Source organism: Callorhinchus milii, unplaced genomic scaffold (genome assembly GCF_018977255.1).
Source record: "Callorhinchus milii isolate IMCB2004 unplaced genomic scaffold, IMCB_Cmil_1.0 Scaffold3, whole genome shotgun sequence".
NCBI lineage: Eukaryota > Metazoa > Chordata > Chondrichthyes > Chimaeriformes > Callorhinchidae > Callorhinchus > Callorhinchus milii.
Genome location: NW_024704744.1, coordinates 57,460,473 through 57,477,082, shown reverse-complemented (window position 1 = coordinate 57,477,082; position 16,610 = coordinate 57,460,473). Strand labels below are relative to the sequence as shown.

General features: G+C 43.6%; 1 long non-coding RNA gene across 1 annotated transcript; it reads right to left on the bottom strand.

Annotated features, from left to right (window-relative positions):
- Positions 1–866: 866 nt before the first annotated feature.
- On the bottom strand, positions 867–16,252 carry LOC121848586. The gene is made up of 3 exons (XR_006084969.1): positions 16,146–16,252; positions 13,039–13,166; positions 867–891 (listed from the first exon to the last, which is right to left on the bottom strand). It is a non-coding gene; the product is annotated as an uncharacterized LOC121848586 (long non-coding RNA).
- Positions 16,253–16,610: the final 358 nt, after the last annotated feature.

The following is a 16,610-nucleotide window of genomic DNA, read 5'->3' as shown; positions in this document are numbered from 1 at the left end:
TTTTATTGTAAAATTTAATAACATTCAGAAATGTACAAAATCATTAACCCAGTTTCAATTTTGGAAGCTCTTTTTGCAGTTTTTTTTTAAAAAACCTGCCAAATTAAGATTGAAATTGGAAAATTTCCACAATCCTGCACACCCCATGCCTCTTAAACATCATGTGTTAGATGTCTCCACTTTATTCAACTCATTTGAAGTGCACAAAACAGAAACCATCATATGAAGCTCCTGCTAACACTCCTTGCCTCTGGCTTTCATTAGCTCAGTCTTTTTGACTGCTCGCTCCACCTCACTGAGCTTATGTACAACCTTGCTGTTCTATTTGACCTTGAGATCTTTCTTTCCTTACATTCAGTCCCAGGTCAAGCATACCTGTCTTCATCTTCGCCATATTGACTGCATCTGTTTCTATCTCATGCCTAATCTGGTCAAAATGTTTCCATGCCCTTATAATCTCCAGACTGGACTTCTTCAATGCCCTTCTCGGTAGCACGACTAATCGTAAAACACACAAGCTCCAGCTCATCAACAGTTATGCCACCCATATACTTATCTGCACTAATTGTTGCTTGCTGGTCATCCCGGGCTCCCTGTGGATTGATGTCAAGATGTTCACATACACCTACAAATCCATAATGCCCTTCCAGTTTCTTACCTCTGTGACCTTCTCCAGCCTCCCTCTCCTGCTTATCCCCGCCACTCAACAAACTCAGACATGCTTCACGTTCCTTGCCCCTGTGCCCCATCAATGGCAAAGCTGAACTCACAGATCCAACCTGACACTCCAATTCAGGGGGTGTTCCATTGTTGGAGGTATTGTCCTTTAGGTGACACATCAAACCAAGGTCCTGTCTGCTTGTCCAGGTCCATGTTAAAGATCCCATGGCACTATTTGTAAAGAGAAAGGAGTGTTTCATGATATCCTGGCCAACAATTCCCCAAATAAAATTAATTACTCACTTCATGGCTGTTTGTGGGACATTGCCTTGTGCTGTGTTCACCTACAAAATGAACAGTCACTACATTTTGCAGTATATTCTGTGAAGCATTTTTAGATGACCTCCCAGCATGCAAGTGGATATCAAATTATTAAGGATTATTAAAAAATATACTCCTAGGATGCCGTGTTTCATTAAGGAGAATGTGACGTACACTATTATTAAATAATCATTAAATAAATTACCATGCCTGTCCACAGATGTTTCACAACTGCACAGATCTACTTTGCTTCACTGCAGTATGACAATATGTGCTCCTGGGTATTTGGGAAAATTAGCATCTAAGGATATAAGGATGTGTTGTTCACATCTAGGCTCAACTTAGCCAACTCCCTGCTTATCGGCCTTCCTAACTATTCCCTCCACAAGCTGCAGATCATCCAGGACTCTGCAGCTTGTGTCCTCTCCTGCACCAGGCTCCATGACCCTATCACCCCTATCCTTGCCAGGCTCCACTGGCTCCCCATCCCCCAGAGAATAGAGTTCAAAATTCTTTAAGGCCCTCCAGGACCTTGCTCCTTCCTACCTCCGTGACCTGCTAACCCCATATCAAACTGTCTGCTCCTCCACTCATCAGGCTGCGGCTTGCGGCACATCCCCTGCTCGGCCTGCCCCGCCATTGCTTTTCGGGCCTTCAGCCTCTCTGCCCCCACCATTTGGAACTCCACCCACATTCCCTTTGCTTCCCCCCCTCCCTTGCCTCCTTCAAGGCACATCTCAAGACCCTCCTCTTCAGCTGTGCCTTCAGCCACCCTCCTACCCTACCTAATCCCAACCCCCATGCTCGGTCCAAATCCCTGATAGTCTAGCGCCTTGGGATGTCCTCCCTCACAATGTAATTTTGTATTTTATTTGTAGTGCTAGTAATGCTCGGCAAAGATCCTGAAACAAGTAAAATTGGGCCCAACACCACTAATAAACAGGGAACCTGGTCATAAGACTTGGAGATCTCCTGTACGATCTCAACCCAAATCTTTCAACCAGCTACCTAACTTGAATGTTTGAATAGAGAAACTTCTAAATAATGTTATTGGAAAGATAGAAGTATTTGAGTTATTGGTGGTTGCTAGAAGTAATTTCCCCTATAAGGATTTACCTGGTCTTGTTGCCTCCATTAGTAGAAATGAACATAAATCTTATGGCACAATTCTACCATGCTGTTAATGACTTTAGTGTTTTTATTGTGTTGCTAATGCTATCCAGTGACATCAATAATGTGGTCATATTATTGTTTTTTTCAATTATGTGATCAAATCAAGCAAAGGTTTGATATTACAAAAAGGTTTTTGTCATTTACAAATTAAAGAAATGTTGTCTGTAACTCATCTATAAAAGGATTATTCACCAGAAAGCATTAAATGTACTGGCAATCTACAAATTGAAATACTCATGTTAAAATAGGCAGAATTATTTCTATTAACAAATTTGATATTTTTATAGAAAATTATTAATTAAGTATGATATAATAGAGAAGTGGGAATGTTACTGTCTTGAAATTCATTCATAGTCATTTGTTCTTTATTCTGTGTGCAAAGGCAAAATAATTACCAGATGATGAAATTCAGAAGTGTGGGAGGTAATAGAGCAGAGTAATAATTGTTGGATCTGAAATTCAATTGCAAATGTAGCACACAACGCAAACTTCAAGAGATTTTCCTCCTGTTCGTAAAATGATGACATGCAGAACGACTACAGAAAGATGGATGTATTTCATGAGTTAAAAAATAAGGATGTCATTTTCCATCGAATGGTACACATGACTAACAGAGGTTAGCGAAGATGTGAAAATACATTGAAGTCACTTAATTGATCCTAGGAGCTGATTAAGTTGGGAAATATACAATTTTCATGCAACATTAATCATGATCTGAGTAGGTGTAATGTCTTGGTGCAGCATACTGCAGCTTTATCAGAGTACAAGCACCTAGACTAGAATGGCAGAAATATATCTCTTTGGGGAGCAGTATACCAGTATGTTCACAAAGCATTCCAGAAATGTCTTGCAATCACCTACAAAGTAGTCATTGGTGACTTCTGGTAAAGATAACCCCTCATCTGCTAAAGTAGTGCCTGCAGAACTGACACCACCTGCATTTACACCTGCTCGTATCTTCCTTCCTCTGACTTTCCATCGTGATTTACTATCCAGTAAGGAACTATTAGGTCTGGTTACATACCAGCTGCAAGGAGCATGTGTGTGGGAAGGAACATTTGACATATTTTCTGATTTTTGTGTAGAAATAGTGTTTAGTGAAACAGTAAACTTGCTTGTGCTGGCATAATAAAAGAGTGTGCCATTTGAATAGGTTTGCAATCTCTTGTAAGCAAGGCAGAAATATGATAAATAATTCTGTCAGCTACATTTATAAATGTCCTCTTGCCAGCTGGTCAGGATCAGACCTTTCTTCCTCCTCTATTACATCCCTTTGCTCCACAAGTTCTTGAATCTGTCTTATCAATGGCCACATGGTTTCTTCTTTCAGTTGCCATTTTGTGAGGAATACAGCAAAAAGCATCAATTTTTCCAATTTGATTTGGTAATCAGTAGAAAGCTTCCTAGAACAGTCACCCTAACCCTAACCTCAATTTTAAAAATCTAAACGTTTCCTCTATTATCCTTGTGTGCAACTCATCATCTGATTAAAAGCTATATCTGTTTATGCTCCTGAAGTGGATTATAGTTGCAGTGGAAAACAATACAAATCCTTCCACACCCTCCATATGCTGCTGCAGTGAGCCTCACTCTTCTGTTTGCCCCTTCACTCGGCCACCTTAGACCTGCTGTGCATCCTTCACCTCCTCTGCCACACCATTGGCAGAAAAGCCTTCAGTTTCTATGCCCCTACCCTCTGGAATGTCTTTCCCAAATCCTCCACCTCTCCATCCATCTTTAAAAACCTTCAGAAAACTTACCTCTTTGACTTTCCCTACGTCACCTCTCTCTTCCTCCCTCCCTAACTTCTCCCCCACTCCCCGGTCAGTTTCCAGGAATGACTTGGTGAAGCACTTCAAGTTCTAAACAAAATCCAAGCCAATTCTAAACATCCCAAACAAACATAACTTGAAATATAACTGTTAAACATTGTGGATCCGAATCACCAGATCTCTTTGCTGGAACACTTTCTTACTAAAAATAAAGAACTTTATGAATGTTTAAGAATTAAAATGATTGAAAAACACACATAATTGAGGCTTATAGTACTTTTTAAAAAGAAACATTCTACTTTAATAGTAATAGTGCGGTAGGATAATCTTACCAAGAGTTAACTGTGCAAGAATTCCAGAGATTGTAACAAATCTGGCACATACAAGGCTCAGAGAATGAAAGCATTATTCCCCTGAATATTTGGCATTGATATATTTTATCCTCTGGCGATAGTGACAGATCATTTGGACATTAAAAGAATGAAATTCTTCTTCATATGCCATTTGGATTCCTATAGCACAATGTACTGGAATTGTGCTCTTGTTAAACACTTTGGCACATCCTCCCAACGTGAAAGGTGCCATATAGATGTAACCTTGGCGGCTTGTTTGACCCTCAACTATTCTTTCCACCCCACATCTGTGCCATGACCTGCTCTGCCTTCCCCCACCTCCGCAACATCGCCTGGCTCTGCCACAGTCTCGCACCGCAAGCCGCCAAGACCCTCATACATGCATTCATAATATAGAGGCTTGACTATGCAAACTCCTTGTTGTTGGCCTCCCCAATTCCTCCTTCCATAGGATGCAGATCATCCAAACTCGGCAACCCGTATCCTCTTCCGCACCAGGCTCCGTGATTCTATCACCCCCATCCTTGCCTGACTCCTCTAACTTCCCATCACAGAGAGGATACAGTTCAAGATCCTGGTCCTCACCTTTAAAGCCCTCCATGATCTTGCTGCCCCCTACCTCTGTGACCTCCTAACCACCTACCATCATGCCGGCTCCCTCTGCTCAGCATGTCCCCCGCCTCGTCTGCTTTACCATTGGAGGGTGGGACTTTAGCCACTCTGCCCCACCCTCTGGAACTCAACAACAACAACAAGATTGCATTTATAGAGCGACTTTCACATCGGGAGGACGTCCCAAGGCGCTGGACAGTTGGGTCGGGACCCGACCAGGGGGGAAATGGTCAGGGTGAGCGGAGGGAAGGGAGGGAGCGAGGAGGGAGTAGAGAGTCGAGAGAGAAGGTGAAGGCATGGTTGAAGAGAAAGGTCTTGAGACCGGCCTTGAAGGAGGAAAGGGAGGAAGCAAGGTGAAGGCACTGGGGGATAGAGTTCCAGAGCTTAGGGGCTGAAAGGTTGAAAGCCCGGCTACTGATGGTAGGGCGGTTAGGGCGGGGGGTGTGGAGCAGACAGGAGCCAGAGGAACGGAGGGTACGGGCAGGTAAGTAGGGGGATAGTAGGCCGGAGAGGTAGGAGGGAGCAAGGCCGTAAATGGCCTTGTAGGTGAGGATGAGGATCTTGAATTCGATCCTCTGGGGGATGGGGAGCCAGTGGAGGTGAGCGAGGATGGGAGTGATGTGGTCGCGAAGCCTGGTGCGGGACAGTACATGAGCTGCAGAGTTCTGAATGACCTGCAGCTTGTGGAGGGAGGTGCCGGGAAGGCCGATGTAGTCCAGCCTTGAGGTGATAAAGGCGTGGACCAGTGTTTCATCAGTGTGAGGGGTGAGGTAGTGCCGTAGTCTGGCGATATTCCGGAGGTGGTGGAAGGCGGTGCCAGTTGTGGCGCGGATGTGGGGAAGAAAGGACAGCTCAGGGTCGAACAAAACACCGAGGTTCCTGATTGGCTTTGAGAGGTGGAGAGTGCAGCTTTGGAGGCTGATGCTGTCCATCCCGCAGTCCCTCCGCCTCGCCCCCTCTCTTGCCTCCTTCAAGACCCATCTCAAGACCCTCCTCTTGTACCGTGCTTTCGATCACTCTGCTTCCCCCCCTGCCCTCCACCCTCCCCAATCCCAACCCCCAGCTCGGTTCCGAAACACTGACTGTCCAGCGCCTTGGACCACCTCCCAATGTGCAAGGTGCTATACAAAAGTAATTTTGTTGTTGTTGTAAATTTGTATTGTATACACCCTACTCCTTAAAAAAACCTACCCTCAATCCCTCCAACCTCGGCCACTACCGCCCTATCTCAAACCTGCCAAAGCTCTAGAACTCGTTGTTGCCAACCAACTTGATGCACACCTCTACCTCCACACACTACTTGAACCCCTCCAGTCTGATTTCTGCCCTGCCCATAGTACAGAGACGGCGTTCGTGAAAGTCACAAATGATATCCTCTTTATCTGTGACCAGGGCTCCTTCTGCCTCCTCGTCCTCCTGGACCTCTCTGCCGCATTCGACACAGTCGATCACGCCATCCTCCTCTACCGCCTTTCCTCCATCATCCACCTCAGTGGGATCGCACTCGCTTGGTTCGAGTCCTACCTTACAAATTGCCAGCACTACATTTCTGCAATTGGCTTTCCTTCTCGCTTCCACCCGGTCACCTGCCGGGTACCCCAAGGATCTATCTTTGGCCCCCTTCTCTTCCTCATTTATATGCTCCTTCTTGGTGATGTCATCTGCAGACACGGGGTTAACTTCCACATGTATGCGGATGACACACAACTCTACTTTTCCACCTCCGGCTGCGACCCCCAGTCCTTTGATGTTCTGTGAGCTTGTCTGTTGGACATCAAGAGCTGGATGAGCACAAATTTTCTGCAGTTAAACGTCAACAAGATGGAAGCTATAGCCTTTGGCTCCCGTCGATGTCTTCTGTCCCATGGTTTTGACCTCCTCATCCTACCCGACCTGTCCTTAAACTCTCCAAACCCGTGCGCAACTTAGGCATCAGGTTCGATCCCCAATTATCCATCCTTTCCCACATCCGGTCCCTGACCAGCACCACTTCCTTCCACCTCCTCCACATTGCCCGTCTCCGGCAATACCTCACCCCAAAAGCTGCTGAAACTCTTGTCCACGCCTTTGTCACCTCTCGGCTGGACTACTCTAATGCTCTCCTCGCTGATCTCCCCTCCTCCACTATTCACAAAATTCAGCTCATTCAAAACTCTGCCGCCCACATTCTCACCCGCATCAAACTTCGTACCCTGATTACTCCAGTCCTCGCCAAACTCCACTGGCTCACTGTCACAGAACGGATCGACTTCAAGATCCTCACTCTAGTGTTTAAATCCCTCCATTCCTTGGCACCCCCCGTATCTCTCTTACCTCCTCTCTCCCCAAAGCAGTACCCGCTGCCTCCGCTCTACTGGGTCCGGCCTCCTCCCCAAATCCTCCGCTCCACCATTGGCGGCCATGCCTTCAGCCACTACACCCTGAAAATTTGGAACTCCCTCCCTCAACCCCTTAGCCACATCGCCCCCTTCTTCCCCATTTTCAGGTCGCACCTGAAGATCTTCCTCTCCAACCGTCCTACGGTCACCTATCCCCTCCCTGGCTCAGCGTCAGGCTTCGCCATTATTAAGCGCTCTGAGATGCCGCCCAGCGTGGAGGACGCTATATAAATGCTAGTTGTTGTTATAATAATAATCCTTGCATTTGATAGAGTGCCTTATCACATTATCGAAACATTATCACGTTATTGAAACATCTCAAAATGCTTCACAGGAGTAAATGTAATGTAAAGTGCAGTGACTATGTGTTTGCAGGCAAATTTGTCAGTTAATTTGACCACAGCAATGTCCCACAAATAGCCTTGAAGGATGACAATTTGAAAGCTGAATCTATCACCTATTGCACCTGGGTATGGCAGCTATTAAGTTGTTGCTGCCGCTCCATTATTTCTGCTAATTTCTGCCAAAACAGATGAATCTGGCTTCGGTTCTGAACAACTGTCTCGCTAATCTGTTCAATGAACCAGCAAGCTGGTGCCTGGTTAACAGTCAGAGTTCTCAGCTGGTGCTAGGAATGGCTCGGTGGCATAAAATGAAAGGTTGAAGCTATTCACAAAGCTTCTGGCAGCACCATTGTCATTTAGTAGTCCTTAGCTAAATCATTGCTAATTAAATTACTTATGTCTGGACGCCTAAAATGGTGCATGCGCATGCGCCTTAGTTATAGAAGTGATTGACACCCATGTCTGTAAATTCCAAGCCCAAGGAGCCTACGCCAACAATCTGTCTATTCTCCTCTCCTTTTCCTTTAGGAGATTCAAGCCACTAACATTGCTCCCAAAATGTGTGTGAAAAGCAAAGTAATCACAGAATGAAAAATGCACCCAAATCAAATAGGAATTCAAATACTTTATCAGTTTTGAACCACCCTTCTGTGATACATCACAGCAATACAACTGCAGAGAAAACGTTTAAACATATCCTAGAAAAGACATTTGGTAGTAATAGGGAATTCAATCATTAACAAACACTTGGCAATTAAAATGCAATTAACGGGTTTAATTCCCTTTTCAATGCACAGCGGCACTTCCCATTTTAAAGTTCCTTGTTCTTGGACAGAGAATTGGGAGTTACACTCAGAAGTTTCAACCTGTTTCTCTCTCTTATTTAAGTCTGCTGAGGTCCTTAACACTAGTGCTATACAGAGAATGCTACCTGATGGTCCCGTATTGACTTCATCCTTTAATGGTAAGTCATTCATTTCAGTCGGCAATTCTTTCTGGAGGGTAATCTAGTCCTGGATGTTGACAGGTTAACTTTTATAGCTCAAGGATATACTTGTATTTGATGATAGGCTGGGTAAATTTATGTTGTACATTGTCACTGACATTAATTTCTTACTCAAAGGGGATTTGTGTATTGTGGTGGATATCTAATGTCATTGTCATGTAGAATTCAACCCTCAGACGGTACCAGATATACTAAATAACCCTTTTAAATGAACAAGAGAGTACGCCTTCTTGATTATTTGACTACTTCATCCCAAGGATAGTATATTTTGATTTGCACCCTATTTCTACTCTTCCAGTTTTTTTTTGTTATCCTTCCTGTTCTTAGTTCATATATCAGTGACAATTTAAACAGTCCCTGTCTCTGATCATAACATCCCTGCCTCTGTCATAATAATAAGTTTCGCCCACAAAGTATACAGTCAATTCACTTTAGGGTGCATTCTGTGAAGCACTTTGAAACGTCTTAGCAATGTGATAACAACAAGATTACAATTGTATAGCGCCTTTCACATCGGGAGGATGTCCTAAGGTGCTGGATAAGGCGCTATATCAAATGAAAGGATGAGTATTATCATTATCTCATGTTCTTGATCATACATTTTTGTCTCTGTCATAATCGCCTGTTCCTTAGGTCATCCAAAGCCAAAATGTTGAAGCTGAATTTTGAACTGAAGGATAATAAATTGATGGATTTACTGAGATGACAGACTTATAGTTGTTTTAATGTAGTTTGGAAATAGTCTGCTCTTCAACGCAATTTTGGAAACTCTAAATTTACCCAAACTAAGTTTGGATAAATTGTTAACTTCACATTGAGGAAAAAAAGTAACTAGAACTGAATGGTTAAGAGCAATAGTAAAAGAGGTGAGAATGGTGCAGACACACAGGGCATGGTGAACCTGATTTTATTGCATATGGATCTGTTAAAGCTAAAGTTAATTTACGAAGCCATGATTCAGGAGGTAAAATTCCATTTTGCAAAGTCTGACAAAAAGGTTTTGGCCATAAGGATTATGTAAGTACAATCCTAGGTTTTATAAACAGGGGAAAATAATATACATTAAAGAAATAATGTTAAATTTGTATAAATTATTAGTTAAGACTACAGTGAGAATATTGTGTCCCGTTTCGGTCACCCACTTTAGAAAAGTGGTCGAGGCAGTATTGCAGGAGAGGTTTATTAGGATGATACCAGGGATCAGTAGTTTAGTCTATGAGCAGAGACTGGAGGAACTGGGACGTTTTGGTTGGAACAAAGAAGGTTGAGGGGTGACTTGATAGAGGTCATTAAAATTAAGCAAATGGGGAGGTTTGTAGAATTTTTTTTCTTGAATAGTTGGATAATAACACGCCTAATAATAATCCCTCCAAAAACAAAACAATAATAAATTGGTCATTTTCAATCTACGACTGTTTGTGGGACATTGCTGTGCGCAATTGGCTGCCGCGTTCGCCCACAAATATACAGTCAATTCACTTTACAGTGTGTTCTGTGAAGCGCTTTGGGACGTCCTCCCGACGTGAAAAGCGCTATATCAAATGCAAGGATTATTATTATTATTATTATTATTATTATAATGGATGCCCTGCCAGGAGTGGTGGTTGAGGTGAAATCCGTATTATCTTTTAAAAGTGAATGAGATAAATACCTAAAAGGGAGTAAGCTACAGGGGTATGGGGGAAAGTCACGTAGGTAAGACTGAAAGGATTGCTCAGTCGTTAACCTAGTTTCCTTTAGTGATTACATCAACCGTTAATGTTATTTCTGCTCCCTCATAATATGGGATTACTAACTCCTGGATCAGTTTTGGCTATTACATCACCAACTAACATAAAAAGACATGTAGATTTGTGATGGTTTGATCATTGAAAGGAGTGCTTTTCGAGTTATTATAATTAGTTCACCTCAGTGAGACACACAACTGTAAAATCCTTCAAGATCAATGCTCCATCAAAAACTTTTTGTGAAAATGTGTGTGCAACGTTAAAGCTTACAGATGCCTGGCATGTTTGCTGCATGGGCAGCACACTCAGATGTGCACTAGTACTCTGTCCCTGCCTTTGATATAGGTGTCTTCAGGTCTTTCAAGTAGAACCTTTGAGACATTTTAATTACCAGTCCCCAAAGAAATGTTAATTTGTATACTAAAAGTAAACTTTCAGAGATAGAGTTAAAGGTATACATGAGCTACAGCCAGAATAAAGTTTTTTTAAACTTCTTTTATTTTAGTCTATGATCAAAACAAAACTGTTAGTCATTTGTATTTTATGGGTTAGTACTTGTATGGATAAATACAATGGTTATTCATTGTTAAATTCTCTTCATTGACTTTTAAGCTGCATTGGTTAATGAGGAAAATACTGCATATCTATAACCACATTGTACTTGAATACCATATAAGAAACTTTGAGGCTTTTTAAAGTATTTGAAGCTATGAAAGGAAGCCATTATTGAGTTTGTGATCTTAACCATCATGAACCCAAAACATGCAGTACTATAACACAGGCCATGACATACTGGAGCAATGAACTTTAATGTGCATGATTAATTTCAGGACCCCATAGATGATAGGTGTGGGTTAGACATTTTTCCCAATTCATGCCATTCAATAAGTTATCAATGCTTTGCATATCTGATAAATTGAACCCTCTCTCAGGTAAAATGGAAACAAAAGGATTTAAAATTGCAGGATTTTCTTTACTGAAAGAAGTCATTGACTGCAATCAGTGTGCCGAATTGCAATCTAATAGAAAAGCTGAACAGAAAAAGGTTTTACTCTGTGAATGTAAAATTTTATATGAATTTGAAGACAAGCTTTTACATGTTAATTGCTGCTATCCTTGTTCCATATCTGCATTGTACGTTAGTGTTTGGTTGTGTTGCTTAGATCACACAAGCTTTGCTTTACAACATCACCTCAACACACTCAGTAAAATATATATCATAATGTAAGCAGCATAACATTATCAATTGTAAAGGCCTGGATTCGATGATCAGCAATACAAATGTTAGTTGTACAGGGTTAAATGGGTAATCATGACCATCAGTCTGAGGGTGATCACATAGCATGTTGTCAGGCAAACAAATACAGAAACAAAAACAGAAGTCGCTGGGAACACTCAGCAGGTCAGGCAGCATCTGTGGAGAAAGGAAAGTGAGTCAACGTTTCTGCCGAAGGGTTTTGGACCCGACACATTGATTCACTTTCCTTTCTCCATAAATACTACCTGACCTGCTGGGTGTTCCCAGCGAGTTCTGTTTTTGTTTCAGATTTCCAGCATCTGAGTATTTGAGTTTTGTTTAAACAAATACATTTATCAGCTTTATGTGCCAATTGTTTGCTCACTTTATGTTAGTCTATGTTGACATTTCTAATTTATAACCTAATTTCGATGCTTCTCTCCTCTCCCTCATTATTTTGCATCTCTATTGGTGTATTGAGTTATTTCTTAGAGAAAAGCAATAAATTGGTGATGATACTGGTATCCAGTGATGAAAATGAGATTTATTGTTTCCAATGTTAATGTGTAATCACAGTATGTTATTGTTTTTGTTTTCTTATCTCCAACTGTGTGATATACTTGTGTTTAGTTTACTACCTTGTGCTCCCTTAGGATTCTGCAACATACTTGGGAAGTTTGATAATCTTCCCAGATTTGGTAGAAGCAATTCTTTCTTCACAACTTAACTTACTTCGGTGGTCAACCTCTGATGATTCTGGCACAAAAGTCAGAGTGTTTTTTATGCTTTGAGAAGGCAACAGCAGTAGCACCCCTGTATCTCTCCAAACTGCTGTCTCTGTACACTGCTACCCGCTGCCTCCACTCAACTATCTCCGGCCTCCTCCTTGTCTTCCAGACCTTGCAATCCACCAGCTTCAGCCATTCTTTCAGCTACTACGCCCCGAAGCTATGGAACTCTTCTTCAATCCCTTTGCCTTGCCCCTCTTTTCTCCATTTTTAGTTTGCGCTATATAAATGCAAGTTGCTCTTGTTGTAGGATCATCTGCAAATTATATTTTTTAAATTTTGCAAGTGTGGATGCTTGTGACATTTAGGGGGAAGAGTTTAATGTGGAGCACCCCCCACCCCCTCAAAGTCCTCTGGGACGCTACACTACGTGAGGGGCGCTTTATAAGTGCAAATTGTTGTTGTGTTTGGAGCACCTCCATTAAACTGTACTATTGTATATAATTCCCTAAAGGGGGCCTTGATTGTACCAGTGGGCCTCAGAACAACTGAGACATACGCTGTTGTGCTGTATAAATTTTAAGAATTGGACTAGTGCATGGTTGTGGGAAGAGAAAATTGCCAAGGGAAATCTATCCTAATCCATAAAATGCATATTCATTATTAATAATATTAAGAGTTTTTTCAGTGAGGCCAGCCAGATCTTGTCTACACTCAAAACACTTACTGCCAACAGGTACTGAAACAAGCCGAGATGTGATGCTGTTGGTTACAACTCTGCTTGCTGGGTTGAGACTGCCTTTCACTCTGCATACTCTTCAAAATGTGTCCCTCCAGCTGAGAAGCAATATCATACTGGTGAGAACACAGCAGGGAAGAAAAAAGGCAAAAATTAGACATAGAATGTACTGGCAAGGAGTGTCCACTAATTGAATGTAATACTTGGCAGAGATGAGAAATGCAGAATGCTGATATTTGTAACTGAGTTCAGAGACAGACTAAAATGGTATATAATTGGGAAATACTACAACAGGAAGGATCTAATTTACCTTGTCGTCTTTTGGGGTAGTCAAATGAATAGTTGTTGCTAGAGTGACAAGCTGTCTACGCCACTCCCAAACATGTTACAAGTTTTCTTTTCATCTCTCATTTCATTGGGGAGTTTTTTAAAAAAAGTGACAGTGGAAAAACCACTTCATTAACTTGCCTTCGCTTGCCCAATCAGTTTAGTAGACAAGACAAAGAAAAAAAGTTACTGCTATCAAGGCTACCTGAATAGATTTTTGGCTACTCATTATTAATATTGAATTGAATACAATTATTCCATTATTAATAATGCAGCTGTCAAGTCTGACTCATTTTAAAAATGAACTCAGGTCTATATGTTGAAATGGATCTACAAGGTTCGTCACACTCACCGATCATAAATGTTACCTCTTCAGCTACAATAGTTTACATTTATATAGCACTTTTGACATTGGGAAAACATCTCAAAGCGCTTCACATAATTGACTCAGAGCCTGAGCTGGGGAAGGGAGAGGTGGCCAAAAGCATGGTTGAATAGAAAGGTTTAAGTCTTGTTTTGAAGGTGGAGAGTACAAGGCGGAAGGACTCTAAGATGAGGTTCTTATGGGAGTAGGAAAGCTGAATGCTCACCGACTGATGGTAGTTAAATGACATGAAACAGGTAGGTGTTAATAATAATAATAATTCTTGCACCTTTTACATTAGAAGAACATCTCAAAGTCCGTCACAGGATTTCAATAAGAACAATCCTTAAAATGCTTCCATTGGATATAGCATCTTTGACATTGGGAGGATGTTCCAAAGTACTGCACAGGATATACTGTGAAGTGGAGTGACTGTGTGTTTTGTGGACGAACATAGCATCCAATTGGAACTTTTATTTTAAAGTGTAGTGACTGTGTATTTTGTAGGCAAACACGGCAGCCAATTTGTGCATATTAATATCCCACAAACAACCAAGAAATGAATGACTGGTATTATTTGGTGATTGATGGCCAGGAAACTAGGATACACATAGTGCTATGGGAACTTGAAAGTCTACCTGAACAGACAAACAGGACCTTAATATCTCCTCTGAAGGACGGGACCTCCAACAGTGCACCACACCTTAAGCCCTGCACTGGACTAGTCCACAGAGTCCTAAGGTGGACCTTGAACCCACAACCATCTACCAGGACTGTGGAGTCCTTTAGCTCAGTGGTTAGAGCACTCGCTTTGCAAGTGAGAGACCTGAGTTCAATTCCAGGCAGAGGGCGAAACCTTGGGCAAGTTTCCTTACTCCACACAGAGCCTAATAATAATCCCTCCAAAACAAAAACAATAATAAATTGGTCATTTTCAATCTACGACTGTTTGTGGGACATTGCTGTGCGCAATTGGCTGCCGCGTTCGCCCACAAATATACAGTCAATTCACTTTACAGTGCGTTCTGTGAAGCGCTTTGGGACGTCCTCCCGACGTGAAAAGCGCTATATCAAATGTAAGGATTATTATTATTATTACCAACAACGCTAATGTTTGCCTCAGTGCAGTAGTAAAATACAAGTCAGTGAAAAAATCCGAGCCAGTGAAATAAACTAGGTTGTGCTAGAGTATTAAGACCAGCATCACAAAATCCACACGACGTTCATTCATAAGGCCTTCAAATACATATTTTACCCTCCGACATGGATTGACCTGGGAGGAAAACCTTTTCCTTTTTTTAGAATCAAAATGTCAAATCAAGAATTGTATTTTCTTCGATCCAATCAAACAGTCCCTTTTATATATATATATATATATAAAACAGGCAATGCTTAGCATCAGCCCAATCTGCTGCCGGTCTCCCGAGGCGATCCCTTCGACAGGAGAACAGCAGCCCCTGAGGCTGCGGTGGGTAAAATAAAGTGGGCGGCTTTTGTTTCAGAAATCAACACAAACGGCCACCGGAAAACTTCTGTCCCGATATCGACAGTAGCACTGATGTCGTCGACCCCGCCTCGATATCACTGTCTTCGTCCTCCCTCCTCCTCCTCCTCCTTCCATCTTCCTCCTCCTCTCTGTCTCGCTCTCTCCACCTTATTAACACGCGCCCCATCTCCTCTCCCCCACTCCATTCACCATTACACTCCTCCCTCCCTCCCTCCCTCTCTCTCTCTCACCCCCTTTCCTCCTCTTGCCCCCCCCCCCCCCCCAGCTGTATATGCACAGAAACCTGAGCCCATCCTCACTGAAGTACACACAGGGTTTTTGTCAGGTTTCTGGCCCAAAGTCAACCGAATGCTCGCCCAAAAGTAGCCCAATATTATGCGCTCCTCCTACAGATTTAGGTCAGTGCTTTGGAAACTTGTGGGTTTTTTTTTAAAAAAAAGGCCTTCAAAGGGGTGGGCGGGTGTGGGGGTGGGGGGGCACGTTTTACGGGTTTAAATTAATTTTTTTTAAAATGAAGCAGCCCCCCCCCCGTCCGTCCGGAGCCGTTTTTTCCCCCCCCCACCCCGCCCAATACAACGCAAAACACGCCCAATTGGGCGGGAACCAGCCCCAACCCGGCAACACTGAGGGCAGGAGCCAATCACGGTGGTCCTTCCCTCCAGCCTCATGACGTCTGGCCCAGACGGGGAGGCTGCGCGCGCACCACCGGTTGCTGCCAAGTGTGGGAGCCGGATTCCGGAGCGGCGTTTCCCAGTCCCCCCTCTCCCCCTCCCTCCCTCCCTCCCTCCCGCCTCTCTCTCTCTCTCCTCTCTCCCCCACCGCCCCGAGCGCTGCTTTCGTGACAGGTTTGACAAGTCCGTTCAGAATAAAGCGGCGGCAACAATAACAACTACTGACCGCAACCAACACCGCCGCTGAGCCGAGGCTCTTTCACGGAGGTGCTGACAGCTAAAAGCCGTTGTGGGCACAGCAGTACACAGAGGGTGTTTATTCCTCTCTCTCTCTCTCTCGCTGTGAGGAGGAGGCGGTGCTTGTGGAGTACCGGAGGCGACTGGGACGGACGGACGGACGGGGGGTGGGGGAGAGAGGACCGGTGCGGTCGGCGAGCGCCGGCTGAGGGAGACGGTTGGCGGCGCGCGCAGGCTGGGCTGGGCTGGGCTGGGCTGCCCAGGGTTCCCGCCTCGCCTCTGCCGGCGGCTCGAGCGGAGCCCGGGGTAACGGGCAGCGGCGGCTCGAGCGGAGCCCGGGGTAACGGGCAGCGGCGGCTCGAGCGTTTGCTCCCGGCGGCGGCGGCGGCGGCTTCGCATGGAGGCGCGCTTCAGTTCAGCATAAACCGCCTTCCCGTCTGTACACCCAACCACC